The sequence below is a fragment of the Aotus nancymaae genome, unplaced genomic scaffold (genome assembly GCF_030222135.1).
Source record: "Aotus nancymaae isolate 86718 unplaced genomic scaffold, 86718_ANA_hifiasm-v0.15.2.pri h1tg000003l, whole genome shotgun sequence".
Classification (NCBI taxonomy): Eukaryota; Metazoa; Chordata; class Mammalia; order Primates; family Aotidae; genus Aotus; species Aotus nancymaae.
In genome coordinates this window covers 3,371,592-3,380,138 of record NW_026988414.1, presented here as the reverse complement: position 1 = coordinate 3,380,138, position 8,547 = coordinate 3,371,592, and the positions used below count along the sequence as shown (strand labels likewise).

General features: G+C 49.3%; 1 pseudogene; it reads right to left on the bottom strand.

Moving 5' to 3' along the window:
* Positions 1-7,545: 7,545 nt before the first annotated feature.
* LOC105721030 (large ribosomal subunit protein uL5-like) lies at positions 7,546-8,108 on the bottom strand (annotated as a pseudogene).
* Between the last annotated feature and the right edge of the window lie 439 nt (positions 8,109-8,547).

Here is an 8,547-nt window from a genome sequence, read left to right as displayed (position 1 = left end):
GGCAAGGTGAAAGGATCGCTGGAGACAGGTAAATTGAGGCTGTAGAGAGCCCTGACTGGGCCACTGTGCTCCAGCCTGGACAAGAAAGTGAGACTGTGTCTCAAAATAATAATAATAATAACAACAAAATAATTAAAATAAAAAACATTCTAAAAAATGATGTGGAAGGATAGATGCTAAATCTTTTTTTTGAGGCAGAGTCTCACTCTGTCGCCCGGGCTGGAGTTCAGTGGTGCTATCTCAGCTCACAGCAACCTTTTTCCTCCCAGGTTCAAACGATTCTTGTGCCTTCGCCTCCCAAGTAGCTGAGATTATGGGCACGTGCCACCATGCCAGGCTAATTTTTGCATTTTTTTTTTTTTGAGACGGAGTTTCGCTCTTGTTACCCAGGCTGGAGTGCAATGGCGCGATCTCAGCTCACCGCAACCTCCACCTCCTGGGTTCAGGCAATTCTCCTGCCTCAGCCTTCTGAGTAGCTGGGATTACAGGCACGCGCCACCGTGCCCAGCTAATTTTTTGTATTTTTAGTAGAGACGGGGTTTCACCATGTTGACCAGGATGGTCTCGATCTCTCGACCTCGTGATCCACCCGCCTCGGCCTCCCAAAGTACTGGGATTACAGGCGTGAGCCACCGCGCCCGGCATAATTTTTGCATTTTTAATAGAGACGGGCTTTCACCATGTTGGCCAAGCTGGTCTCTAACTCCTGACCTCAAATAATCTACCCGACTCCACCTACCAAAGTGCTGGGATTACAGGTCTGAACCACCTTGCCCAGCCTGTTTGTTTTTTTGAGACAGAGCCTCGTTTTGTCGCCCAGGCTGGAGTGCAGTGGCGCCATCTCCGCTCACAACAATCTCTGCCTCCCAGGTTCAAGTGATTCTCCTGGCCAAGCCTCTCCAGTTGCTGGGGTTACAGGTGCCCACCACCATGCCCCGCCAATTTTTTGTATTTTTAGTAGAGACGGGGTTTCACTGTGTTGGCCATGCTGCTTTCAAACTCCTGACCTCAGGTGAGCCACCTCACTCAGCCTAAATTTTTTTGTCCCTTTTGAGACAGGGTCTGGCTCTGTCACCCAGGCTGGAGTCCTGGTGTGATCATGACTCACTGCAACCTCAACCTACTCAAGCTCAGCCCATTCTCCCTCCTCAGCCTCCTAAGCAGCTGGGACTACAGGCGTGCTCTACCATGCCCAATTAGTATTTGTGTTCTTGTAGAGACGGGGTCTCCCCATGTTGCCCAGACTGGTCTCCAACTTCTGGTTTAAAGTGAACCGCTCACTTCTGCCTCCCAGAGTGCTGGGAATACGGGCTAAGCCACTCCCCAGGCCAAAACAGATGATATTTGAAAACACAATTCAATCCCTTCAGGGCCTGAGATTCCCTCGATGTTCCCACTCGCCACCCCATGGCCTCTGCCTCCACCTGCTTCAAACCCACCCCTCAGGCCTCCATTTACTGTCACCTAGATGGGCCCGGCTTCAAAGGTCAATCTCGGCTCACTGCAACCTCCACCTTCCAAGTTCAAGCAATTCTCCTGCCTCAGCCTCCTGAGTAGCTGAGACTATAGGCACGTGCCACCACGCCCAGCGAATTTTTTGTATTTTTAGTAGAGATGGCTTTTCACCCTGTTAGCCAGGATCGTCTCGATCTCCTGACCTAATGATCTGCCTGCCTCCGCCTACCCAAGTGCTAGGATTACAGGCGTGAGCCACCTCACAGCTGATAAAGGGACTTTTTAAAAAACTCATTAAGGTCAGGTGTGGTGGCTCACACCCAGGAGTTCAAGATCAGCCTGGGAAACATAGGGACACCTCATCTCTAAGACAAAATCAATTTAAAAAATTAGCCAGCTGTAGTGTCATGCACCTGTGGCCCAATTACTCTGGAGGCTTAGGTGGGAGGATTGCTTGGGCCTGTGAGGTCTAGTGCAGTGAGCCAAGATGGCACCACAGCATGGGTGACAGAGTGAGACCCTGTCCAAAAAAAAAAAAAAAAAGAAAAAAAACTCCAAACTCATTATCATTTCTTTTTTTTTTTCTAAACAGTCTCACTCTGTCACCCAGACTGGAGTACAGTGGCGTGATCTTGGCTCACTGCAACCGCCGCCTCCCAGGATCAAATGATTCTCCTGCCTCAGCCTCCAGAGTACCTGGGATTACAGGCACAAACCACCACGCCTGTCTAATTGTTATATTTTTAGTAGAGACGGGTTTTCACCATGTTGGCCAGGCTGGTCTCAAACTCCAGACCTCAGGTGATCCATCCACCTCGGCCTCCCAAAACACTGGGATTATAGGTGTGGACCACCTCACCTAGCCTGACAAAGCTGTTTTAATAATGAATTTGTTTAGCCAGATGTGGTGGTTCACGCCCGAAATCCCAGCAATTTGGGAGGCCAAGGCAGGTGGATCACCTGTGGTCAGGAGTTTGAGACCAGCCTAAGGAATATGGTGAAACCTCATCTCTACTAAAAATACAAAAATTTTTCAGGTGTGGTGGCATATGCCTATAATCCCAACAACTCCAGAGGACAAGGCAGGAGAATCGCTACTCCACTACACTCCAGCCTGCTGGGTAACAGAGCGAGACTCGATCTCAAAAAAAAAAAAAAATCAGCTGGATACAGTGGGGCTCACGCCTATAATCTCATTACTTTGGGAGGCTGAGGCAGGCAGATCACCTGAGGTCAGGAGTTCAAGACCAGCCTGACCAAAAGAAAAAAGCCAAAAAAAAAAAAAGACCAGCCTGACCAACACGGTGAAACCCCATCTTTACAAAATAACAAAAATTAGCCAGGTGTGGTGGCGAGTACCTGTAATCCCAGCTACTCAGGAGCCTGAGGCAAGAGAATCACTTGAACCTGGGAGGTGGAGGTTCTAGTGAACCAAGATTGCACCATTGCACTCCAGCTTCAGCTACAAGAGTGAAACTCTGTCTCATAAATAAATAAATACCAAAAATTATTCGGGCATGGTGTTGAGCGCCTGTGGTTCCAGGTACTTAGGAGGCTGAGGCAGGAGAATCCCTTAGACCCAGGAGGCGGAGGTTGCAGTGAGCCCAGATAGCGTCATTGCACTCCAGCCTGGGCAACAAGAGCAGAACTCTCTCAAAAAATAAAAAAAGAATTAGCCAGTCGTGGTGGCACTCGACGGTAGTCCCAGCTACTCACAAAGCTGAGGCAGGAGAATCACTTGAACCCAGGAGGCGGAGGTTGCAGTGAGCGGAGATCCGGCCACTGCACTCCAGCCTGAGCAATAGAGCGAGACTCCGTTTCAAAAAAATAAATAAATAAAATAAAAAACCGCCGGGCGCAGTGGCTCACGCTTGTAATCCCAGCACTTTGGGAGGCCAAGGCGGGTGGATCACGAGGTCAAGAGATTGAGACCATCCTGGTCAACAAGGTGAAACCCCGTCTCTACTAAAAATATAAAAAATTAGCTGGGCACGGTGGCGCGTGCCTGTAGTCCCAGCTACTCGGGAGGCTGAGGCAGGAGAACTGCTTGAACCCAGGAGGCAGAGGTTGCGGTGAGCCAAGATCGCGCCATTGCACTCCAGCCTGGGTAACAAGAGCGAAACTCCATCTCAAAAATAAATAAATAAATAAAAAACCAAAATACAAAAATTAGGCTGGCATGATGGAGGGTGCCTGTAATCCCAGCTACTCAGGAGGCTGAGGTGGAAGAATTGCTTGAACACGGGAGGCGGAGGTTGCAGTGAGTCGAGATTGTGTCATTGCACTCCAGCCTGGGTGACAGAGCAAGACTCAAAAAAAAAGGAAAGAGGCCTGCCTTGTTATTCACCGCAACCCTGGTTCCCTGCCGCCTTGGCAGCCTTCTCCACTTGGCATCACACATGCATTCCCCTTTGGTTATGGTCCGGGTCTTCCCACCAGCTGGGACCATTGTCTCCTTTGACTCAGGTTTACCTGGGCCAGGCCAGTGACCACTTTGAACAAATAAAGTGGGATCCTAACAATACTTACCGCATCTGGTCACTGTGAAGATTAAATGTGTATGGAGGCTGAGTGTGGTGGTTCACACCTGTAATCCCAGCACTTTGGGAGGCTGAGGCAGGCAGATCACCTGAGGTCAGGAGTTTAAGACCACTGTGGCCAACATGAGGAAACCCTGTCTCTACTAAAAATAAAAAAATTATCCAGGCCTGGTGTCAGGTGCCTGTAATCCCAGCTACTCGGGAGGCTGAGGAAGGAGAATTGCTTGAACCCGGGAGGCAAAGTTTGCAGTAAGCCAAGATTGTGCCACTGCACTCCAGCCCCTGGGCGATAGAGTGAGACTCTTTCTTAAAAAAAAAAAAAAAAAAGGGACCGGGCGCGGTGGCTCACGCCTGTAATCCCAGCACTTTGGGAGGCCGAGGCGGGTGGATCACGAGGTCAAGAGATCGAGACCATCCTGGTCAACACGATGAAACCCCGTCTCTACTAAAATACAAAAAATTAGCTGGGCATGGTGGCGCGTGCCTGTAATCCCCGCTACTCAAGAGGCTGAGGCAGGAGAATTGCCTGAACCCAGGAGGCAGTGGTTGTGGTGAGCCGAGATCGCGCTCCAGCCTAGGTAACAAGAGTGAAACTCCCTCTCAAAAAGAAAAAAAAAAAAGAAGAAGAAGAAAGTGTCTGGAACCTGAAAGGGCTCAATCAGTGGTAGCCATAATTAAAGTGCCCTCTGCCCATGTTCTTTGTGTTGGGAAGCTGGTGTGCCCTACAGATGAATACTGGGCGTAAAGCAGCAGGATATTCATAATTCCTGATTTTTTGTTTTGTTTTTTTGAGATGGAGTTTTGCTTTTGTTGCCCAGGTTGGAGTGCAGTGGCATGATCTCGGCTTACACTCCTAGGTTCAAGCGATTCTTCCGCCTCAGACTCCCAAGTAGCTGGGATTACAGGCATGCACCACCATGCCCAGCTAAATTTTTGTATTTTTAGTAGAGACAGGGTTTCTCCATGTTGGTCAGTCTGGTCTCAAACTCCCAATCTCAGGTGATCTGCCCACCTCGGCCTCCCTAAGTGTTGGGATTACAGGCGTGAGCCACTGTGCCCAGCCCTCGTTTTGTCTTGTTTTGTTTTTTGAGACGGAGTTTTGCTTTTCTCCCCCAGGATAGAGTGCAATGGTGCAATCTCGGCTCACTGCAACCTCCGCCTCCCAGGTTCCAGCAATTCTCCCTGCCTCAGCCTTCCAAGTAGCTGGGATTACAGGCACCTGCCACCATGCCAAACTAATTTTTTTTTTTTTTTTTTTTTTTGAGACAGAGTCTGGCTCTATCCTCCAGGCTGGAGTGCAGGGGCATGATCTTGGCTGACTGCAACCTCTGCCTCCTGGGTTCAAGTGATTCTCCTGCCTCAGCCTCCTGAGTAGCGGGGATTACAGGCACCTGCCATCACGCCTGGATAATTTCTGTATGTTTAGTAGAGACCGGGTTTTGCCATGTTGGCCAGGATGGTCTCGAACTCCTGACCTTGGATGATCTGCCTGCCTCGGCCTCCCAAAGAGCTGGGATTACAGGTGTGAGGCACTGCACCAGGCCAATTCATTCTCTTTTTTTTTTGAGACGGAGTTTCGCTCTTGTTACCCAGGCTGGAGTGCAATGGCGCGATCTCGGCTCACCGCAACCTCTGCCTCCTGGGTTCAGGCAATTCTCCTGCCTCAGCCTCCTGAGTAGCTGGGATTACAGGCACGCGCCACTATGCCCAGCTAATTTTTTGTATTTTTAGTAGAGACGGGGTTTCACCTTGTTGACCAGGATGGTCTCGATCTCTTGACCTTGTGATCCACCCGCCTCGGCCTCCCAAAGTGCTGGGATTACAGGCGTGAGCCACCGCGCCCGGCCCCAATTCATTCTTAATGATCCAGATCAAACCTCTCTGATTTCTGCCCGTGGATTATTTACTGATTTATTCCAGAATATATATATATATATTTATTTATTTATTTATGTTTAATTCCAGTAACTACAAATAGGAAACTAGAGGGGAAGCCCCAGGCTGGGACAAGCAATGGCCACGCCCTCCATGACATTACAGTGGAACAACGTGGTCCTTATGTCCTTTATGGTCAATGTAGGCCCCACTCCTTCCTCTTACGCTACAGTGTAGGAAGCTCAAACCCCTTCTGCCTCAAACCCCTTCTGCTTTCTTTCCTGCACCCCAAAGGGGACTGTCTGACCTAGTGCAGGGACGGACTAGGGACGGAGAGGAAGGAAGAAAAGTAGGTGTTAGCTTCATGGGGTGACAAAGACATAGGCTGGCTGGGGACATTTTTGGGGCCAAGCAGCCCCTCCGTTGGCCACAGCTGCTGCTACCAGGACAGTGGAGTGGGGTGTGCTAGAATGAGAGGAGGCTTAAGCTCCTTTTAACCTGCAAGTAGATGTATTTGTTCCCTTTTCTCTAGCCCAATAGTGTTTTGTTCATATGTATTACAGGGTTTTTTTGTCTTTTTCTTCTTTGAGACAGAGTCTCACTCTGTTGCCCAGGCTGGACTGCAGCGGCACCATCATGCCTCAACATCCTGCACTCAAGTGATCTCCCAGCTCAGCCTCCCTAGTAGCTGGGATTACAGGTACACGCCACCATGGCCAGTTAGTTTTTGTAGAGACTGGGTTTCACCATTTGGCCCAGGCTGGTCTTGAACTCCTGAGCTCAAGCAATTAATCTATCTCGGCCTTCCAAAAGCCTGGAATTACAGGTGTGAGCCACTGCACCCAGCCTTTTTTTTTTTTTTTGAGACAGAGTTTTGCTCTTGTTGCCCAGGCTACAGAGCAATGGCGTGATCTCGGCTCACCACAACCTCTGCCTCCCGGGTTCAAGTGATTCTCCTGCCTCAGCCTCCCAAGTAGCTTGGCTAATTGGGAGGCATGCACCACCACACCTGGTTAATTTTGTACTTTTAGTAGAGATGGGGTTTTTTCAAGTTGGTCAGGCTGGTCTCGAACTCCCGACCTCAGGTGGTCTCAGCACTTTGGCCTCCCAAAGTGCTGAGATTACAGGCATGAGCCACCACGCTCAGACTTTTATTTTTTTTTAGACAGAGTTTTGCTCTTCTTGCCCAGGGGAATGGCGCTATCTCAGCTGACTGCAACCTCCACCTTCTGGGTACAAGCAATTCTCCTGCCTCAGCCTCTGGAGTAGCTGGAATTACAGGCACCTGCCACCTTGCCCAGCTAATTTTTTTCTTTTTTTACATTTCACTGAAAACTTTTTATTGGCCTTTTGGATAGAAACGGGAATTGCTGGGCGTGGTGGCTCACGCCTGTAATCCCAGCACTTTGGGAGGCCGAGGCGGGTGGATCACGAGGTCAAGAGATCGAGACCATCCTGGTCAACATGGTAAAACCCCGTCTCTACTAAAAATACAAAAAATTAGCTGGGCATAGTGGCGCGTGCCTGTAATCCCAGCTACTCAGGAGGCTGAGGCAGGAGAATTGCCTGAACCCAGGAGGCGGAGGTTGCGGTGAGCAGAGATCACGCCATTGCACTCCAGCCTGGGTAACAAGAGCGAAACTCCGTCTCGAAAAAAAAAAAAAGAAACGGGAATTTATTTCCCAGGAAGGATGATCCCATCATGCTTCTGCTGGAACAACGCATGGCCTCCTCTTTGCTGATTCTGTGTTTGGCCCCAGTGCAGCCTGTCCTGCGCTTCTTGTCTGTGATGCTGAAACCCACCTAGCACTACATAGAAGTCCAGGCCGTAGATACCAATGCTTGGGTCATATTTGATACCCAGATCGATGTGTTCCTAGATCCCAAAACCAAAGTTTCCAGTATTGGAGAAGTTATTTTTTCTTAACTCATACTCCTGCACCTTTAGACCCTTCTCCAAGATTTCTTCTGTCAAAAAAAAAAAAAAAAAAAAAAAAATTTCTTCTGCCTTGGTCCCTGGAACTGTGCAGTGGACAGCAATCTTTTCATTTTTTCAGATGCCAGATGATCTGACAGTGTATCTAGCTTTGGAAAACGCAGGAGCCTGCCTTGTGAGCTGCTCCAACACCTTGGCTGCGAGGGTCAGTCTGTCTCCACTCTCAACACAGACGTTGAGACAGAGCTTGTGGATGCCAAGTTCCACATAGGGTTCTCCTTTTCACCTTGATCCTGCGCCATGATGGAGAACGGGAGGAGCATTTGTTTGTATTTTTAGTAGAGATGGGATTTCACCGTAATGGCCAGGTTGGTCTCAAACTCCTAACCTGAGGTGATCTATTCGCCTCAGCCTCCCAAAGTGCTGGGATTACAGGCGTGAGCCACTGTGCCCGGCCAGTATTCCTTTTTCAACATTATACATGCAGCACCAATTCTGTTAAAAATATGTTGGCTGGGTGAGATGGCTCATACCTGTAATCCCAGCACATTAGAAGGCCAGGGCTGGAGGATCACTTGAGCTCAGGAGTTCAAGACTAGCCTGGGCAACATAGAAAGATCCCATCTCTTTTTTTTTTTTTTTTTTTTGAGACGCAGTTTCACTCTTATTGCTCGGGCTGAAGTGCAGTGGCACCATCTTGGCTCACTGCAATCTCCGCCTCCTGGGTTCAAGCAATTCTCC